We start from the raw sequence: 20,876 nt of genomic DNA, 5'->3' as shown, positions 1-20,876 counted from the left end.
TATCCATATATCTCTAACCTATGTAGCTAATATACATATCCATATAGGTACACAGATATAGATATCTAATCTATAGCTATCTATCTAATATCTGTATCTATGTGAGAAAATATTAAATGGATTCTCCTATACCTATATCTGTGCTATATCTAATATAGCCACCAAAGAAAATGTTAAATGGAACCCCACATACTCATCAGCTAGATTTGAAAGGTATTAACGTTTTATTAATAAATATCTATACCTATACCTCAATTTATATCTTTCTAAATATGAAGATTTTCCACTGAAAAAGTACCTGCATGGAAGTGCACATTCAAAGGGTTTTTCCCACTTAACTCATTACTTCTAAATGATTTTGCTCTCCTTGTTGTTTTTTTAAGATTTTATTTTATTTATTTAAAAAATGTTTTTATTTATTTATTTTTGAGAGAGAGAGAAATAGCACAAGCGGGGGAGGGAAAGAGAGAAAAAGAGAGAATCCCAAGCAGGCTTTGGCTGCATTGTCAGCGCAGAGCCCGCGGAGGCTCAAACCCATGAACTGTGAGATCATGACCTAAGCTGAAGTTGAGTGTTTAACTGACTGAGCCACCCAGGTGCCCCTAAAAATTTTATTTTTAAGTAATCTCCACACCCAATGTGGGGTTCAAACTCACCACCCTGAGATCAACAGTCACGTGCTCCACCAACCAAGCCAGCAGGTGCCCCAATTTTGTTCTCTTTGAACAAAAATACAGGATGTTATGATCCCGTCGCTTTAGAAATGAAATCGAATAATGGGATTTAGAAGCCCTATAGATTTTTGTTGTAAGAATTGTTTTGAAGCCCTATAGATTATTGAGATGAACATAAAAATAAGATCAAACTCCAAATGCCTCAGCTTTTTGTCCGGTGGCCAGGGCACTAGCCTGAGCTGATAGCCTGTTGTGAACAAGGGACTCACTGTCGGATTATCTACCCGTGGCCAAATCTTAAAAACTGGCAGCCTACACTTCTCAGAAGGGGGCTGGCTGAATTCCGGGGACTGCTGTGCCACCGTATAAAGTCACGATGCAGCCTGGTGGGAAGCCAGTGGCTGAGTGGGCTGGGATCAATCAGCACAAGCCAGGAGCAGGGAAACGTGCAATTAGGTAAAATGCATTCTGTGCCATGCAGAGCGGGTAGTTGGCTGTTCCTCTGCTCGGCACTTCCCTGCTTTCCTCCTGCCGCCTCACCGAGGCTTCCTGAGTAAGGACTTACTGGTATTTGAACAGTCGGCCTCCCTTCCTCCCTTACGTGAAGACAGGTCGGGCAGGTCACTGCCTGGTCCTGGAACGGGGTCCTCGTGGCAGATGCTCATTTGTTTTTGAGTAAGGGAAGGGTCAGGGAATCGCTAGTGATTTTCATTTTTTTCTTTATGTTTTCCTTTTGGGTTTCAGATTTTCTATAAAGAAGACATTTTATACTAAAAAAAAAAAAAAGAATAAATGCTGCTTTAAAAAGTAAGTGTGTGTGGAGCAACAGGAACTCTCATCCACTGCTGGTGGGAATGCAAAACACTACAGTCACTTTGGAAGACAGCTTGGTGGTATCTTACAAAACTAAACATACTCTTAACCCATGACCCAGCAACAACGCTCCCTGGTATTTACTCCAAGGAGTTGAAAATGTATGTCTACACAAAAACCTGCACGTGGATGTGTATAGCAGCTTTATTCACAATTGCCAGAACTTGGAGGCCACCAAGACGTCCTGCAGGAAATGAATGAATGGTCCATCCAAACAGTGGAATATTTCTCGGCACTAAAAAGAAATGGGTTAGCAAGCCATGAAAAGACACAGAGGAACCTTAAATGCATATTACCAAGTAAAAGGAGCCAATCTGAAAAAGCTATATACTATATGATTCCAAGCATATGGCATTCTGGAAAAGGCAAAACCGTGGAGACAATACAACGATCAGTGGTTGCCGGGGAGAGTACAGAGGATTTTTAGGGCAGTGAAACTAGTCTGTATATTATAAAGATGCATGGGATGTACGATACCAAGACTGAGCCCTAACGTTAACTATGGACTTTGGGTGACAGTGACGTGTTACTGTATATGTTCATTAATTGTGACAAATGTCGCACTCCGGTGGGAGATGTTGATAGTGGGGGAGGCTGTACGTGTGTGGGAAATCTCTGTGCTCTCTGCTCAATTTTGCTGGGATCCTAAAACTGCTCTAAAAAAGAGTCTATTAAGACTTTTTAAAAAAGTAAATATGAGGCTCGGAGAGACTGGCTCACAGTGTGGGGTTGCTAAGGTAGGTCCCAGGCACAGAGTGAGACCGTGCATGCTGTCCCCACACGTCGGGGAGAAGAAGGCTTGCTGAGCCAATGGAGTCTGCAGAGAGCCGCCTCTGAGAATGTGGATGTGCCGGCCGTTCCCACTCATCCCTGTGCGTGCCAACGGCCCGTTTGTTGCCTCACCGGGCCTCTCCGGCACGGTCACTTCAGGTCACCGGCAGGCATACTCTTTGCTGCAGATCAGAGGGAGAACTGACCTGAGGTGGGGGGTAGCTAGCATGAGGAAGGCCCAGGAGGAAGTTCTCCCTCTGAAAGGCCTTGTCCCTTTCCTGCAGGATATGAGCCTTCAGGAGCTGTGGCTGGCCAGTGCCCCCCAGGTTTGCTGGGTGGGGAGCCGGGGGGGAGGGAGCCCTGAGCATGCAGACCCTGCCAGCATCGGGAGAGGATGCTGTGGGCAGTGGAAGGGAGGGCACAGCCAGGCGGTGCTCAGACCTGACCCTAGGGCTGCATGGGCTGCAGAGACAACCTCATGTGGAAGGTCATGCCAAGTCCACAGTCTGGTCTGCTCTTGTCACCTGGAACATTCCGTTTTCCTTTGCCTGTGATCCTGCAGCCACCTGGACTGCTCCCCCATGTTGGTGGGCAGGGTGGGGGCAGGGGAGCAACCACTCTAAAGTAGTGACTTGCTTTCTTCTCTAGGTCAACGGGCCCATCCCTGTGCCTGGGGTGTTCCGGGTGCCTGGTAAGGACTCTGCTGGGTGTAGAAACAGCCTATGTGGGCTAGAGTCTGGGGGGTGGAGGATATGGGGCCTCGGAGAAGCCCCTGGAGGTGGCCAAGACTGGGGGCTGGGCCTGCTTTCTCAGGAGGAGCTGGGCTCTGCCGTCTGGGTCCAGGGGCAGAGCACACGGCATGTAGGACCAGCCAGGCCTATAGGGCAGCTGCACGTTCCCCTTCTTAGTGGAAATCCCTCTCTTTCAGCCATACGTTGTGTTTGACTCGGTGTGTTTTTCTTGGCTTTAATGAACAGGATTAGTTACAGTCTTTGTAATTTTTGGAATTGAAGGTATTTTTAACAAATGCAGCCAGTATCGTGGGAACATCCTGAAGTTGCTGGCGTGTCTGTAGTCTAAAATCAACCCAGTCCCACCCCCAACCTTCCTCCCTGAAGAGTCAAAGTCACTCAATGGGATGTCTATTTTTGTTCATTTCGATTTCAGACTGAAACATGGATAGAACTGAGGAAACTGGCCTTCCCCAACTGTTATTCCTTCTTCTTTCTCCTGCCCCAGATCTATGAAAGCGAGGTAGAAGGTAAAAAGGACCAGACTGTATGGCACATCCAGGCAGCGCAAGTGGGTGGGCCAGTGGCCCTGCCCCTCCCAGCCAGACATCGATGCCCCCACTCGTCAGTTAACTGCATGCTCTAGCTGGAACAAGCAAGACAAAAATGAAATACATCAGCAATCACTAAGTTATGGAGGTGCATTAGTTATCAACTGCTGCACAACAAATTATCACACACTTAGCAGCTCAAAACAGCACAGATTTGTGATCCCACAGTTTCTGTGGGTCAGGAATTTGAGCATCAGCTAGGTCCTCTGCTTGAGGTCTCTTGTGAAGCTGCAGTCAAGGTGTTGGCTGGGGCTGTGGTCTCATCGGAAAGCTCCACCGGTGGGGTCCCCTTCCAAGCTCACTCACGTGGTCGATGGCAGGACATAGTTCCTGTGGACTGTTGGACTGAGGCCACCCTCAGTTCTTTGGCACATGAGCCTCCCCAACACATCAGTTTGCTTCATCAAAGCTAGCAAAAGGGAGAGTCCTGAGTCTTTTGTAATCTAATCCCAGAGTGACATCCTCGACATTGCCGCATTCTGTTGGTTAGAAAGCAGTTACTCAAGGGTGAGGGATTGCACTGGCCATGCCTTCCAGGAGGGGAATCATGGGGCCGTCTTAGATGCTGTCGGCCACAACACAATGTAACATGGTCATGCCCTTTGCTGGTGCATGTATTCATCTCATGGGTGTGGTAAGTGGTAACCTTTGCAGAAAGTGCTTTGGTTCCTCATCCAGAGGGGGAGCACCGAGAACGAAGTCCTGACTCCGGACCCTCTAGCAATCCAATTAACCACTCTGACCCTCAGTCTCTTCCTCTTTAGAATGGAGATCATGGCAACTGTTGTGCCATTTTGTGACAGTTTTAGATTTGATGTGTTAAGCATTAAGCATTAAAGAGCTGGTCAAGGCAGCTGACTCATAGCAGGCACCCAGAAATTCTTGCTGAATGAATGAATGAGCTTCCTGTTGATACAGTGGGGACAAAGCCCTGTTTGGAGTCTTTGGTGGCAAGAAATACATGAGGATTCCTTCAGAATATTTGGATTCTGAAACCCACTCCAGCTCCTGGGGAGTAGGGGCAGATCAGAGGCCCTAGCCTGGACTTGAGCTTTTATTATTCAGGAATAAAGGTGTCTGACTGCTGGCACACACTGTCCAGAGAAGAAGGGACAGCTCAAATGACAAAGGAACAGACACATTTTTCTGGCTTCTCTTAAAAAGAAATCTTATCTGATTTTGAAATTGATGTTGGTTGGTGGCAGAACTCTAGCGGAGGAGCTGACCTAGGTGTGTCAGAATAGTGGAGTGGGATGAGCTATACCAGGGCACAGGCAGGGCCCACCCGGACCTGCCCCTTGGAGCCTCAGGGAGCAGAGCTTGGCAGGAGGGGCTGGGACAGCTCAGGGGTGATTTTGACTTTCACTCTGATCATTAAGCACCGTGAATGCATCATCCCTGTGGGTGAGGCTGTAACCTGGGGTGTTTTCCTATGTTTGCTCTCCCTCAGGTAATGTCAACACCATTTTCCAGTCACTTGGATTACTCTGACCACCCCATGCCCCTCGCGATGTGAGACTGCTGTCATCAGATTGGTGCATGGCATTCTAGGCCTTTTTCTCTGAATTTCCATACTTACATATTTAATAACAATAAAGTTTTGGATTTTTTTTTAATAAAAATGGCATCCCGCCACACACGGCATCCTGTGGCTTACCAGTTTTCTACTTGATAATATGTCTTAGTATCTTTCCATGACCAGACATGTTGCTGATGCACATTCTTTTCATTGCTTCATGATGTTCCAAGCAATGGAAACACAGTGTTTCATTTGCCTCCCTCTATGCATGAACGTTTAGATTGCACCCAGAGAGATTTTGCTTTTATAAGCAACACTGCCTCTCTCTCTCTCTCTCTCTCTCTCTCTCTCTCTCTCACACACACACACACACACACACACACATGCACACGAGTCTTCTTTCTGTAGGGGAAGTCAAGAAGCAGAACTGCTGGATCCTGAGGGACGCATATTTAAAATTTTGGTCATATTAATAATACCATATTGCCCTCTGACATGTCTGTATTAATTACCTTCTTACCAGTGATGTATCTGAGCACCATTTCTCATCATCCTTGCTATTACTCAATATTCTCAAACTTTTGGGGTTTTTTTAATGTTCATTTATTTTAGAGAGAGAGAGAGAGAGAGAGAGCGCGAGCAAGTGGGTGAGGGGCAGAGAGAGAGGGAAGCACAGAATCCGAAGCAGGCTCCAGGCTCTGAGCTGTCAGCACAGAGCCCGACGCGGGGCTCACCAACTGTGAAATCATGACCTGAGCCAGTCAGAGGCTTAACCGACTGAGCCACCCCGGCGACCCAATTTGGATCTTTTTTAGATGACCCTTTGATCTGAATATAGTTTGTTCAGCTTTGTTAGCATTTGAAGAATTCATTCTATACCTGGTGCCTGTCAAGGGCCGGGGTCCTGGGAATATCATTACCAAAGGCTAGGAGTGTTCATTAGTGATGTATTACCTGAATCAACAGAGAAGGGGAAGTGGTCAAGAAAATAAAAAACAGAAACATGTAGGGGCGCCTGGGTGGCACAGTCGGTTGGGCGTCCGACTTCAGCTCAGGTCACGATCTTGCGGTCCGTGAGTTCGAGCCCCGCGTCGGGCTCTGGGCTGATGGCTCAGAGCCTGGAGCCTGTTTCCGATTCTGTGTCTCCCTCTCTCTCTGCCCCTCCCCCGTTCATGCTCTGTCTCTCTCTGTCTCAAAAATAAATAAACGTTAAAAAAAAATTAAAAAAAAAAAACAAAAACAGAAACATGTAGAGAAGCCCATGGCAGGGGTGAGAGCATTCTTCATGCCATCTTCTGCCCATGGACCATATGGTCCTAGGACCCCTGCTCCAGGTTCAGGATCATGGTGGTGACACTGGCTCTGCTCTGTGGCAGCACTGGTCACAGGTTCCTGGGACAGTCTTTTATGAAGTCTCTTCACAGGCTCAACTCCCAACCTTCATGTACATCAGGATCCTCGAGGTAAGTGTAAGTAACAAGAAGAAACCCCCATCCACAGTGAGACTAAGTGACCCAGATTCATCTATTATAATCACTCACTTTATCAGAACAGAGAATCCCCAACTGAAGCGATGCACAACTAGTGATTCATTTGGTCATTATCCAGAAAGAAGAAAATCTCTAGGTCTTTGATTTATCCCCTTAACTGATTTATAAATATCAGCAATTGACAAGCCTACTTAAGCCCAGACACAAAAGATTTTTGTAGACAGTTGTTATGCCAATCTTTGGGCATGAACATGAGTATTTTGTAACCTAAAAGGCACACGATGATTGAAACATAACACAGTTTATTCATCATTAACCTAAGCATGCTGAAATTCTCTTTTGACTGGACATTTTTTCCTTCTTCTCTTTTCACCCTGAACTTAGTAAACAACAGAACTCTGACAATAGATTTGAATGAATTTAAATTTAGAGGATGACAAACAGATCAAATTATTCCTAGTGTCCTTGCTTTAACAAGATGAAGGAATGGGTCTTTGTTTTAGGCAGTGGAGATGCCAGGAAATCCAATCCAATTATAGTTTAGGCAAAAAAAAAAAAAAAAAAAAAAAAAAAAAGACACATTCATAATTCTGTTCTGATTTGAGAATGATGATGTCAAAAAGTGTTGTCAGAGAATATAATATTTGCTTTAAAGCAAGAAATAGTGACACATAATATTTTGAAAACATAATAATATATAATATTATTAAAATAGTATATAATATTATTAAAAACATAATATTTTGAAAACAGTAATAAATGTTAATGATTACAGGGAACTTTGACTTTTTTAAAAACAAAAAAACTGTAAAAATTTAATATTATGTTAAGGCACAGAGACATAACATAATATTTTTGTATATTTCTCATACAGATCTTTACACACACACACACACACACACACACACACACTAGTTCTCCGTAAGGCCTCCTCATACCTCCACGAGCACTGACATTGTTTAATGCATTGTCCTCTGCCAGGGGAGGAACCCATCTTGCTGTCTGGCAGGACCAGCCGATTCCCAGAAAGGTGCCCAGCCTCCCCACCTTTCCCAGCCTTTCCTCCAAATCCTGGTGCCCCCTCGCTATGTCCAGGGCTGAGGTCTCCACTTGCTCTTGGTGCTACTTTGTTCCCTCCCTGCCCCACGCTCTGGGGCCCAAATCTGCTCTTTTCAGTCTCTTGCTGTCATTTTAATGGGGGTTAAGGATGGAGCCAGGATAAAGCTGGCTATGTTAAAACCTGAAGTTCCAGGGGCGCCTGGGTGGCGCAGTCGGTTAAGCGTCCGACTTCAGCCAGGTCACGATCTCGCGGTCCGTGAGTTCGAGCCCCGCGTCAGGCTCTGGGCTGATGGCTCAGAGCCTGGAGCCTGTTTCCAATTCTGTGTCTCCCTCTCTCTCTGCCCCTCCCCCGTTCATGCTCTGTCTCTCTCTATCCCAAAAATAAATAAACGTTGAAAAAAAAATAAAAAATAAAAAAAAACCTGAAGTTCCAGTCATTTCTTCTACTAGTTTAACGGTTTTGCTATGTCCCTAGAGCTCTTCAGTCTACAGTTCAATTTTCTGTGGGATATATGACTGAAATCTTTATTTTTTTTCCAAATGGCTGGACAGTCATCCCAATTTTATTGACTAGTATAACCATCTTTCTGCTCACATGAATAACACTCCATAGAATATCAAGCACATGTGTATCTTTGTTCACGTGGGCACATTTTCTGGGCTTAGATTTTCTGAACTGGAAATTACAGGGTCAAAGACACCAGCCTTTGGAAGCTCCTGGGCATGCTACCAACCACTTTCCAAAAAGATTGCACCCACATGGGAGAGAAGTGTCCATCCTTGGGTATTCTAATTTTAAAAAAGTTTCTATTGTGGATAGGCCAAGTATCTCAACATTGTTTAAATTTATATGTCTGTAAAAATTAGTAAGAGGCCACTTCACAACCATTAAGATGGCAATTATAGTAATAAGGAGGAGGAGACAGAGAAGAGAGAGAAAAAGAGGAAGAGGAAGAAGGAGGAGGAGGGTTTTTGATAATGTCGAGAAATTGGGACCCTGTACTTTGCCAGTGGGAATGTAAAACAGTGCAGTCACTGTGGGGAACAGTATGGTGGTTCCTTAAAAAGCTAAACATAAAGTTGCCATTTGATCCGGCAATCTTACTTCCGGGTATATGTACAAAGCAATTGAAAGCAAGGACTCCAACAGATACTTGTACACCCATGTTCATAGCAACATTATTCACAATAGCCAAAAGGCAGAAACGATCCAAATGACCATTGACAGAAGAATGGATAAGCAAAATATGTATCCATACAATGGAATATTATTCAGCCTTAAAAACGGAGGAAGTCCCAACATGCTACCAGGTGGATGAACTTTGAGGATATGGTGTTAAGTGAAATAAGCCAGTCGCAGAATGACCAATACTGTATGATGCAATTACTGGGGTAGTCAAATTCCTAGAGACAGAAAGTGGGATGGTGGGGCCAGGGGCCAGAGGAAGGAGGAGGGGAGGACGTTGTTTAAAAGGGACAGAGTTTCAGTTTTGCCAGATGAAGAGAGTTCTGGAGATGGGTAATGGTGATGGTTCTACAACAGTGTGAGTGAACTTAATGCCACTGAACTGGACACTTAAAAACGGCTAAAATTATAAATCTTTTGTATATTTTACCACAGAGGGGAAAAAATCAGTGAGTGGAAACTTTCTTCAATGATGATTAGACAACCCTATTTGCTTTTTATGTGAGTTTTCACACTCACTTATGCCTAAGCTCCCAGTTATCTGGAGGTGGGGAGGGGTTCATTTCAGCAATCCTGGGCTCTGGCCAGACTGGGCCTTCTTCAGGCCCTGTGCAGGGTCCGAGGAGGTTGGTGGAGGAACGAAGGGGAGGATGGTGCAGAAATTGAAGAGGCTCCTGGGCAGTGTTGGGAGGGAGGAGCCCTGGGGAGGACTTGGGCTTCGCCAGGCTTAGCATCACCAGACCCAGATGGATGGAGACAGGTTGCTAAGGAGACAGGAGACCTCTGAGAGGGGTCCTGACCTCCAGAACATGTTCAAAAACACCCAAGCATCTGGCCTCTGGATGTCGAGCTGCCCCTCTCAGGGCCCCAGCTGGAATGAATGCCCAGCAAGGCACTCTCGGGTCTCACTCTCTGTGTTCTGAGATCTGGGCCATCTGGAGTCCTGCCACCTGGACAATGAATCTCTGAGACAAGTGGGGCTCCCTCATGCATCACAAAACCTTGGAGGAGGGTTCTAGAAAGTATATGCATTTTCCCTGTATACATCTCCACCTCTAGTACCTGCTCCAGGGGTCTCAGCCCACAGCCCTGAGGTCCTAGGCCTTAATAAGGCCCCTGCACATTTCTAGTCAGGCCCTGCCACCAGGGGGCAGTATAGCCTGCAGGAGACTACTGTCCTCAGAGCCCTGGTTCTAGTCCAGAACTGAGCCCCTTGGGTGGACCATCCCCAAGGCCCTGGCAGACACTCTTAGCTTAGATCTGGAAGTCATTCTCTATTGTCCCAGTTATCTAAGAGACTGGGAACCTCTCAGGTGTCTGCTAATGGGGAGGCAGCCAGAGGAGGCCAAGGCACAAGTGGGGTTTATTCCTGGGATACCACGATACCAGGATACCAGGCTGGTTCAGGATTCAAAAAGTAATCAAAGTATCCTACCATATTGACATGCAGAGAGGAAAGCTCACATGATCCTATCAAATGATCATAAAAAGCATTTGGAAAAATTTAACTTTTATTAATGATAAAAAAATAAAGGGGGAACTTCCTCAGCTTGGTAAAGAGCATCTACAAAATACCTACAGGTAACATTAAGACTAAATGTTCTTCCTCCAAGGTCAGGAATAAGGCAAGGATGTCTGCCCTCACCAATCTTATTCAATCAAGTGCCAGAAGTCCTAGCCAGTGCAATAAGGCAAGAAAAGGAAATAAAAGTCACTAATATAGGAAAGGAAGAAATAAAAGTGCCCCTATTTGCACATGACATAACTGTCTTCAGGGAAAATCCTAAGGAATCTACCAAAAAACCCTCTGAGAACTAATAAGCGAATTTAGCAAGGTCATCCAGCATACACATCCTTCCCAAATTAATTATCTTTCTATAGGCTGGCAGTAAATACATAGATGCTGAAATTTAAAACAAATACAATGCCATTTAAAATGCTCAAAAAGTGAAGGGGGCACCTGGGTTGCTAAGTCAGTTAAGTGCCAGACTTCAGCTCAGGTCATGATCTCACAGTTCGTGGGTTCAAGCCCCACATCAGGCTCTGTGCTGATATCTCAGAGCCTGGAGCCTGCTTCAGATTCTGTGTCTCCCTCTCTTTCTACCTCTCCCCCATACTCACTCTGTCTCTCTCTCTCTCTCTCTTTCAAAAATAAATAAACATTAAAAAAATAAAATAAAATGCTCAAAAAGCGAAAACTTGGGTGTACATCTGAGAAAACATACACCAAATGTGGACACAGAAAAGTGCACAAGGCCGAGAGAAGAAAAAAGAACTGAGTTGTTTATATGCACAACAACCTAGATGAATCGCCAGAGAATTATGCCTAGTGAAAAAATCCACTCCTGAAAAGTCACACACTAGATAATTCCATTTCCATTTATATGACATTGTTGAAATGGCAAAATTACCAGAATGGAGAGCAGATTAGTGGTTGCCGGGAGTCAGGAGGTGGGAGGAGGGTAGGTGTGGGTATAAAAGGGCCACAGGAGGGAGCCTGTGGTGACCTGACACCACCAATGTCAATATCTGGGCTTTGATGTTGTGCTGCAGTTTTGCAAGATGTTACCACTGGAAGGAACTGGAGAAAGTGTGCAAGGGGGCCTCTCTGTATTCTTACAACTGAATGCCAACCTATAATTATGTCAAAAAAATGTTTCATTAAAAAAGTTTTTTTAAGTGCAGAACAGGTAACAATGTGTCATTCGGATCAGAACAAATCTCAAGCATGCAGACTCTGGGGCTGGTGTTCATCTAACTGCAAGCCTAGCAATAAACTAGTATCTGCAGTTTTTGAAAACTAGAATCTGAGGCTACCCTCAGAGACCCCATCAGGAGCTCTCGTGAAGCACCCAGACATTGTGTTGTGTTTGTTTGTTTGTTTTTAATTTTTTTAATGTTTATTTATTTTTGATAGAACACGAGAGGGGAAGGAGAAGAGAGAGAGGGGGACACAGAATCCGAAGCAGGCTCCAGGCTCTGAGCCGTCAGCACAGAGCCCAATGTGGGGCTCGAACCCACAGACCGTGAGATCATGGCCTGAGCTGAAGTCGGTCGCCCAACCTACTGAGCCACCCAGGCGCCCCCACACATTGTATTTTTAAAGCGTTTCAGCTTCACTCTGGGGCAAGGGCCATGGGTTTGTATTCCTTTGTGCTCAGTCCTTGCTCCTCTCTCCTTGTCCCCACCCCACCGTTGCCCCCTCAGAGCTCTGCTCTCTCTGCCCCTTCCTCTCTGTGGCCTCCATGTTCCTGCAAAACTTGCCTCTCCTCCTCCTTCAGGTTCCCTTCAAGGAGTCCGGCTTCCCTTTGGGGCCTACAGAGCCCTAAGCAATGGCATGGCACATGGGTGCCCCACGGAGGCTCATCACCTTGCACAAGAGGGGAGGCAGTGCATCTCCCTCCCCTTGTGACAAGGACATCCTCGTCAAGGAACCCATTTATCTTCTGCCCTCCATTTGGGCCAGACTCCCTCTTGGGTCATACTTGCTAAAGAAATGGGTTGCAACACAGTCCTGTGTGTTTCCACACATCTGGGGAGGTGGCTGGTCTTCCGCCACAGGAACCTGTTGGGGAGGCTGGAAGGTGCCTCTTGGCATCCCAGCGCACACGTCGCGACCAGCCTGCCTCTCAGGCTCCCCTCCCCACGACTGGGTGTTGGAATCACAGCCACGCCCTGTGCAGAGTGCTCCTACCTGCTATCTGCCTGTGGAGCCCTGTGGCCTGTGTGCATGGGCACAGGAATCTGCTAGGCGGACTGGCATCTGGCAGGAGATTGGAGGAATGAATGTCTCAGCCACAGCGCCCTTGAGTCTGCAGTTGGCTTTTTGATTTATGGTCTCAGCCAGCGTGTGTAGAAACCACAGCAGGACCGACTTTGGTGGATCCAGCTGCTGGGGTTGCTTCATGCTGGGTCCTCACTCTGCATCTCCCTATCCATCCCTGCCCTGCCCTCCTGCCCTCCTTCCAGGCTCATTGTCCCCTATCTCCCCCCACAGCCCGCTCTCTCTCTAACTGGCCCCTCGGCCTCAGCCATCTGGCATCACCCTGCCTCCCAGGGATAGGGGGAGCTGCTGCCACAACCAAGTTATTCCCCCTAAATCCTTGGTCTGCTCATGCCACCCACCCCAGAACCACCCTGGTCTGTCTCGCCATGTTACAGCCTTAGGTCCTTGACCCCCTCAGTCCAGGCCCACACGCTGCTTCGCCAACCTCCTATTTTCCAAGGTTCAAGTGCTGAACCGAGAACCCTTCCCAAGTGCTCTGTCTGCTGCGCCTCGGCCTTCTCTGGCTTGGAGGCAGGGTTTGCTGGCCTCCTGGGACTTGTAGCTGTTGTAGGGTGCTCGATGGTATGTCATATCCCCCAGAACCGATGCCCCCAAAGGCAGAGGTAGGATGGATGTGCTGAATCAGGCCTTGGGAGCCCTGCCCTCAGCCCTGGGGCCCCGGGCCCTCCTCCCTCCTGGCTCACCAGAACTGTCTGTCTCCAGACCCACACATTGGCTTTTGTCTCTGTGCCCTCTGGGTTCCCTGTGGCCCTCCTTTGCCAGCTCCTCTTCCTCTGGCCACCCTCTGCTCACGGGCAACCAGGGACCAACTTGCACCAAGAGGAAACACCAGGTGCTGGGAGTGGTCAGTGTTGCTCCATGGGTGGGGGAGGGTCAGGGGTCACAATGGCAATACATGAAGTCAGAGGGGGTCCTGTCTCCCTGGGTTAGGGGACAGACCCCACTGTCACATGCCTCCCCACCCTGGCTTCTGCAGACGCAGGAGGTGATGGTGCAGATAAGGCTCAGATTCTGATGTGACACCCCTTGCCCTGTTCCCACTTAATCAACGTTTCCAACTGAGCACAGCCCATCACATGTGCTTGGAAGCTTGTTTCAGTCAGTGCTGTCCTGTCAAGGCCAAACCACAGCCTGGTCCTTAATTAAGTGCAATGTTTAGAGCCCAAGGTGCTGAGTCTTCATGGGTCAGGGTGGGAACCTGATCGTGCTGCTTGGGAGGGGACGGGTGCCTGGGGCAGGGAGGCCTCTGCAAGACAGCATGGAACTGAGTGCTGGCCAGAGGGTCTCACCCCTGGTCCCTCCCTGAGCCTGATGTCCTGTATGGTCAAGTCAGCTTCTTCTTGATCTGCGCCAGCAGAGGGCTGGCTGTCTCCTGCAAAGGACCTCAAATGGTGTGGCAGATCAGGGCCACAGCCTCCCCTCTTAGTGGCCAGACAGCCCCAGTGGGCACAGGCTCCTTCTGGGGTGTGCTGGAACTTACAGAAAAAGAAAGTACAGCGAGCTCCTTAACGCTTTACCTCATTTACCACCTGTTTCTGTTTTGTCTCATTTCCTTTCTTTCTGTATAAATATGCATGGCCCCATCACACTGCTGATGAGTGTTATTCCTGGGCACTTGGGAAGTCTGGTTTTTCAGCCCTAAAACTGCGGTGTGTTTCACTTAAGAGCAAGAACACTCAGCTCAAGTATTCTCCCCACCCCCCCACCCCCGTTTCACCCACTGCCCTCCCTTCCCCTCTGCTTCTGGATATCCATGCATCTGTTCTCTGTATCTATGAGTTCATTATTTTTTTGTTTTAGCTTCCACATATTAGAGAGATCATACGGAATTTTTCTTTCCCTGCCTGGCTTATTTCACTTTGCATAATGCCCTCAAGCTCCATCCATGTTGTCTCAAATGGCAGGATTTCCTTCCTTCTTGTGCCTGAATAATATTCCATTGTGTACATATACAATAATTTTTGTAATCCATTCATCCATTGATGAACATTTAGTTGGCTTCCATACCTTGGATATTGTAAATAGCACTGCAATGAACATAATGGTGTAGATAACTCTTCAAGTTAGTGTTTTCATTTTCTTCAGATAAGTACCCAAAAGTGGGCTTGTTGGATCCTATGGTAGTTCTATTTTAATTTTTTGAGGACCCTCCATGCTGTTTTCCATAAAGCTGAACCAATTTACATTCTCACCAACAGTGCAGAAGGGTTCCCTCTTCCTCACATCCTCAGCAACACTTGTTATTTCTAGTATTTTTTGGTAGCAGCAGTCTAATAGGTGTGAGGTGATATCTCATCTTGGTTTTGTTAAGTATTTGATTCAGGAAATTTAACATTGATGCAACAGTTATGGATACATAGTTCATATTCAAATTCCACTAGTTGTACCAATAATATTCTCTCTAGCTATTTTCTCCCGTCCAGGACCATGCCCTGAATTTTGCTGTCAGGCGTTTGGAGTGACCCCTTGGCTACTGTGTCCCTGACCTTAGCATCTGTGAGCACAGGCCACCTGTTCTGCAGCATGTCCCTTGCTTGGTATGTCTGACCATTTCTTCCAGGTCAGATGTTCATGGCCACACATTATGAGTGACACCGAGTCCCTTCCCAAAGGCCCAGAACACTCCAGGCAAAGGTGATGCCTGCCAGGTGTTCTCGCCTGTGCCAATGATAAAGGAGCCAATGGGAGAAACTCTGAGGCTAAGTAAACATCTCCCTGGGACCTCTCCCCCAACCATTTTCTAGCACCTATTGGCAATTCTTGCCTGAGTCAATTATTACTACTGTGATTGCAGGATAATGGTCTTTAAACTCCTTCTCTTGTTCTCCATTTATTGGTTGACATTCTACTGCAAGGGAGAATTGTTGGTTCCCAGTCTCATTTGTCTGTTGCAATATGGGCTTGCAGGTTTTTGCTTTATTCAGGAAGTTATAATCCGTTACTGTCATTGCTTATACTGATGCTGTCAGCCTGGCTCCCGCGTCCTCCAACATGTCCCCATCCTTTTTGAGCACTTCCTTGCTCTCTGCCACTACAATCTGCTCCAAATCCAGCTTACACTTTCACTGCCCTAGCCCTGGATTCCACCACTTCTCCGGGGTTCCTTTAGAGCAGAATGTTTCTTCAACACCAGGTCTAGGAGCTAGGTGTGCTCATTTTCACCAGGGTGTCATCTGGGTGCTAGAAAGAAGTATAATGAATAGCACCATGAGTTCACGCTGTCACTTCTAGCCCCACCCTAACATTGCGGATTCCTCCTTGCGTCCACCAGACCACATCTGCACCACCTCCCCAACTTCTGACAGAATCCCTGTATTTCTTATCTAGTTTGTCTTCTGGACACACAAGACAGTTCTAGAATTGCTATACCCACCACCGCAAATGGCAAACCTACAAAGCTTGGTCTGAATTTCTTCTTGTCTTTAGATTGAGTCTGTAGTGACAGTATTGTGTTTAGAAATTAATTGAGTTTGTTTTTTGTTTTCATCTCTGTCGTTTTCTTAATCATTTGAAATATGGTTGGGTTTGGCTTTCCGTTTGTATTCAATTTTAGGGTACCCTATCCATTGTTCTTGACTGAATGTTACTTACGACTATAGCAAACATTAGCAAGATTTAAAATCAGAGAGATAGATATGGTTTCTTCTGCATATATCAGGAGATAGATGTCTTCACATGTGGTCTTATTTTTCTTTCTCAACAAAAGGTAGCGTATTAATTATGCTTGTCAATGTAGTCTGGACCTACTTCTTATGGACCAGGAGGTCACCCCACCCCAAGACATTCCCCTGCATGGCTGCTGCTCTATGGTTCCATATTATTCCCATAGTTGTAATGGCCAGTAATAACTATATTTGTTCCCATGCATTTCACACTGTTGGAGGTGTATCTTCAGGGCAAATTCCCAGAAGCAGGGTTGTAGATCCAAGGGTAAAGGCATATGCGGTCCCATTAGATACCCCAGATTCCCCTTGGCACAGAGAAATTTGCAGCCTGGGCTTGTGAGGTGCATCTACCCCACAGGGAGCTGTCGTGTCAGCTGAGCCATCTCAGGGTGGGTCAATGAGCACTTTCGTCTTTGTAAATGAATTTGAGCATCTCTTTGTGCATTTAAGACCATGTTTATGTTGCATGTTGCGTGTTGTCTATCTTTTGCCCATGTTCCTATCTGTCCCCACACTTGATTATTAAGAGTTCTTTATATACTAGGGATATTGGCACATAACCTGAAGGTACTCTCCATTTGTTATGTTTCATCCATCTCTACCTTTGCCAACTTTCAACACGGGCAGCGTTGTTGTTTTTTTTTTCTCCACGTCATTGAATTTTTTTTAATGTTTATTTATTTTTGAGAGAGAAAGAGCATGAGCAGGAGAGGGGCACAGAGAGAGGGAGACACAGAATCTGAAGAAGGCTCCAGCACAGAGCTGAGCTGTCAGCACAGAGCCTGACGCAAGGCCCAAACTCACAGACTGTGAGATGATGACCTGAGCTGAAGTCAGACTCAACCGACTGAGCGACCCAGCCACCCCCACGTCATTGAATTTTAATCGTTTCTTTATTGCATGGTGTTTCGAGTCTGTCTGCAAAGGAATCCAGCCATGTTTCCCCATCCTCTCTGTATGGTTTCATTGTTATGTTTAGAACTTTGCGTTGTTTGCAGTTTAATTTTGTGAAGGTATGAGGTATGCATCCAATTTTGCCTTTTCCTAAACGGCTTTAGGGGCGCCCAGGTGGCTCAGTCGGTAGAGCGCGAGACTTTGGCTCAGGTCATGATCTCACAGTTCATGGGTTCAAGCCTCCCATTGGACTCTCTGCTGTCTGTGCAGAGCCTGCTTCAGATCCTCTGTTCCCCTCTCTCTCTCTCTCTCTCTGCCCCTCCCCCACTTGCACTCTCTCTCAAAAAGAAACTTAAAATAAATAAATGACTTTAGTGTTATTTGCTTAAAATTTTTTTTAAGTTTATTTTTATTAAGTTTATTTTTTTAAAGTTTATTTATTTTCAAAGAGACAGAGACAGGTAAGCAGGGAGGGGCAGAGAGAGAAGAGAGAGAGAATCCCAAGCAGGCTCCACACTGCCAGCACAGAGCCAGATGAGGTGCTCAAACTCACAAAACTGTGAGATCATGACCTGAGATCATGACCTGAGCCAAAACCAAGAGTCAGACGCTTAACCGACTAAGCCACCCAGGCACCCCATAGTGTCATTTGCTTTTAACAAGTCCGTCTTTCCCCTGCCTTTGTCATATACTGAATCTCCAAATGTTCCTTAATTTTCTATACCAGTAGAAATAGAATCCAGGCACATGTATAATTTTAAATTGTCTAAGAACCACATTTAAAAAATAACAAGAAACAGGTAAGATGAATCTTTTTTTTTTTTTACTAAGTAGGCTTCATGCCCAGTGTGGAGCCCAACACGGGGCTTGAACTCACAACCCTGAGATCAAGACCTGAGTTGAGATCAAGAGTCAGATTCTCAACTGACTAAGCACCCCCAGTTTTAATATTTTTTAATTTCATGTAGCAGAATATCATTTCAACATGTAGTCAATATAAGTGAATGATTGATGAGGTAACCTGACTTCTTTTGCTCACAAGCTTGGCTGTGTTATTCTCACAGCCCATCTACATCAGGACCAGCCACATCCCAGGGGCTCGGCGGCCACTCGTGGCCAAGAAGGACTGTGCTATCCTGTCCCTCCTGCCCTCCTGTTTGGGGACAGCCGTGCACTGTGGTAGTTATAAGGGTGCAGACGGTGTTTGCATGTCCCAAAAGGATTTTATTCTTTCCATGTGGAGGCTAACTTTGCTCAATGCTGGTGCCTCTCCCCAGAGAATATCCTTATTTTTCATTAGGACCTGTCTTCTCGAAGCATCAGGGGCAGCTGGAATTTAGGTGAGAAAGCATGAGAAATTTCTATTTTGGGGGGAATTCAGTCTAGGAAAATGTATCTTTCCTTCATTTTGCTACTGGAGGTCTGTTCATCTGCTGGATACTGTAAAATGACTCCTTAATTTGAATACTGAATTTTCTTCTGATTCTCAAACCTCAAACCATCTTTGTAATAGCTTATTTGGAAGTTTTCTGAAATGTAAAAATAAAAATAGAAGCCGTATTCTATGTCTTATTATTTTTCTTTAATTAAGTGCCTGGCGTCTTGGGCTGCTGGAATACAATTCTGAATAAAATGAACTCTGGTTTTTTGGTTTTAACTCTTTTCTTAAAAGATGTGTCTGTGCTAACATCCCTGACTTTACACTAAGTAGATTTTAATTGCATTTCCACAAACCTTGGCTTTTTCTGCTTTTTCCATTTCACTCTTTCCGCTGTGGCTAATCCTTCCCTATGTAAGATTCTTGCCCGGTAGAGGTCCAGATGCAGCTTTCTGCTGGGAGTCTGTGCTCTGGGTTTGAGCATCGCCTTGGGGAACGCCAGAGTTCTTCCTGCCCTGCCTCCTGCTCAGAATTCCACAGCCTAAGCAAATATGTTTGGTCTCTTTGGTCTAGCCACTGGGGCCAGGCCGACCACACTGCCAGACTTCTGAGCAAAAGACTTGCAAGGTTAGGAGTGGGGGGAGAAAACAAAATCGCCTCCTTCCCCGCTGACCTGGCTTGGTATGCAGACACTCGTCACCATTACTCAGCTCCTGACAGAACGGGAGCTTCAAGTTTTCATCTGGAGAATTGCGTGCGGGGCAGGGTTGCTGTGTCTGCATAAAAATAAAAAGTCGGTTTTCCTCCAGGGCCACCCGACTCCTCCTTGCCAAGCAAGCTCCCCGCAGTGGGGTGGGGCAGGGCAGCCTGGTCCTGGGGCTTTGCCTGTTTTCGTCCGCTTGGCCTCCCTTCAGCAATCTACTTTTTAACTTTTTTCCGGTAGGTGACAGAGTCTCAATATTCAAAATTCCAGAAGTGTAAAAAGATGCAGACATAGAGAATTCTGCCTGCCTCTCCCGCCTGTTCACCAACACCCTTTCTGTCGCCCACTGATGGGGCAACTTCTTGGGACCCTTCCAGGGTACTTGATGCACGTACAAGCACATGTGTGTATGCACATATTTTCTCCTGCTACCTTTTTCATACACATGGCAGCACACTATGCCCACAGGCCTGCAGCTTCTTGGGGGTTTTTTGGTTTTTTTTTTTACTGTGGTAAGAACACTTATCCTAAAATCTATCCACTTAATAATTTTTTTTCGGTATTAACTATAAGCACAGCAGACCTCTGGAACTTAATTGTCTTGCATAACTGAAACTATATCCCCCATTGAATTGTTTTTTATTATTTAATTTTTTAATTGCAGTAAAATGTACATAACAAAGCGTGCCATTTTAATTGCTTTTTTTAAAAGCTCTTATTTTTTTAGGTAATCTCTACACCCAACGTAGGGATCGAAGTCACCACCCTGAGATCAAGAGTTGGAGGCTCCACCAACTGCGCCAGCCAGGTGCCCTGCCATTTTAACTACTTTTAAGTGTCCAGCTCAGTGGCATGAAGCACATTCAGATTGTTCTACAGCCATCCCAACCATCCATCTCCAGAACTTTCTGTGATCCCCAACTGACACTCTGTCCCCATTAAACACTAGGTCCCATTTCCTTCCCCGGCCCCCTGGGAACCACCATTCTCCTTTCTGTCTCTACGCATTTGACATTCTAGGGACCTCATTCATGTATGTAGAATCTTACAGTATATATCCTTTTGTGTCTGGCTTCTTTCATTTAACATAATGTCTTCAAGGTTTATTCATACTGTAGCTTGCATCAGTTTCCTTCCTTTTAAAGCCTGAGTAACATTCTGCTAAGAACTAAGGGCACATCCTTTTCTCTCCTCAAAATGCTCCAGCGGTTCAGCCAGGATGAAAACTGGAGCTCTCACCCCCTTCACAGCCCTTAAACAACCCCCCCCCACCACACCTGTCCCCTCCCTGGGATGCAGTGCGTGACACCTGCCCCACCCTAAGCCTCTGCCCTGTGCTCTCCACAGCCCCCCCACCAGCCACCTGCCCTCCAGCTGCCTTCCTCCTATTGTTCTCCATAGCCCTTCTGACCCCACTATACACTGCAGAACCTACGCACTTTATTTTGATTATTTATGTTCTTCCCCACTTAGAGAATAAGCTCCATTAAGGGCAGAATTTCTGTCTGGGGTGCTTCCCCAGAAACCCATTCAGC

At 46.2% G+C, this 20,876-nt stretch overlaps 1 long non-coding RNA gene across 1 annotated transcript; it reads right to left on the bottom strand.

The window, feature by feature from the left end:
* Nucleotides 1–3,452: 3,452 nt before the first annotated feature.
* Nucleotides 3,453–14,381, bottom strand: LOC147575442 (uncharacterized). The gene is made up of 2 exons (XR_015242714.1): nucleotides 13,385–14,381; nucleotides 3,453–3,695 (listed from the first exon to the last, which is right to left on the bottom strand). It is a non-coding gene; the product is annotated as an uncharacterized LOC147575442 (long non-coding RNA).
* Nucleotides 14,382–20,876: the final 6,495 nt, after the last annotated feature.

Source organism: Puma concolor, chromosome D3, assembly GCF_028749965.1.
Source record: "Puma concolor isolate L17-30 chromosome D3, mPumCon1.1.hap2, whole genome shotgun sequence".
NCBI lineage: Eukaryota > Metazoa > Chordata > Mammalia > Carnivora > Felidae > Puma > Puma concolor.
This window is presented reverse-complemented; position numbering and strand designations above follow the sequence as displayed.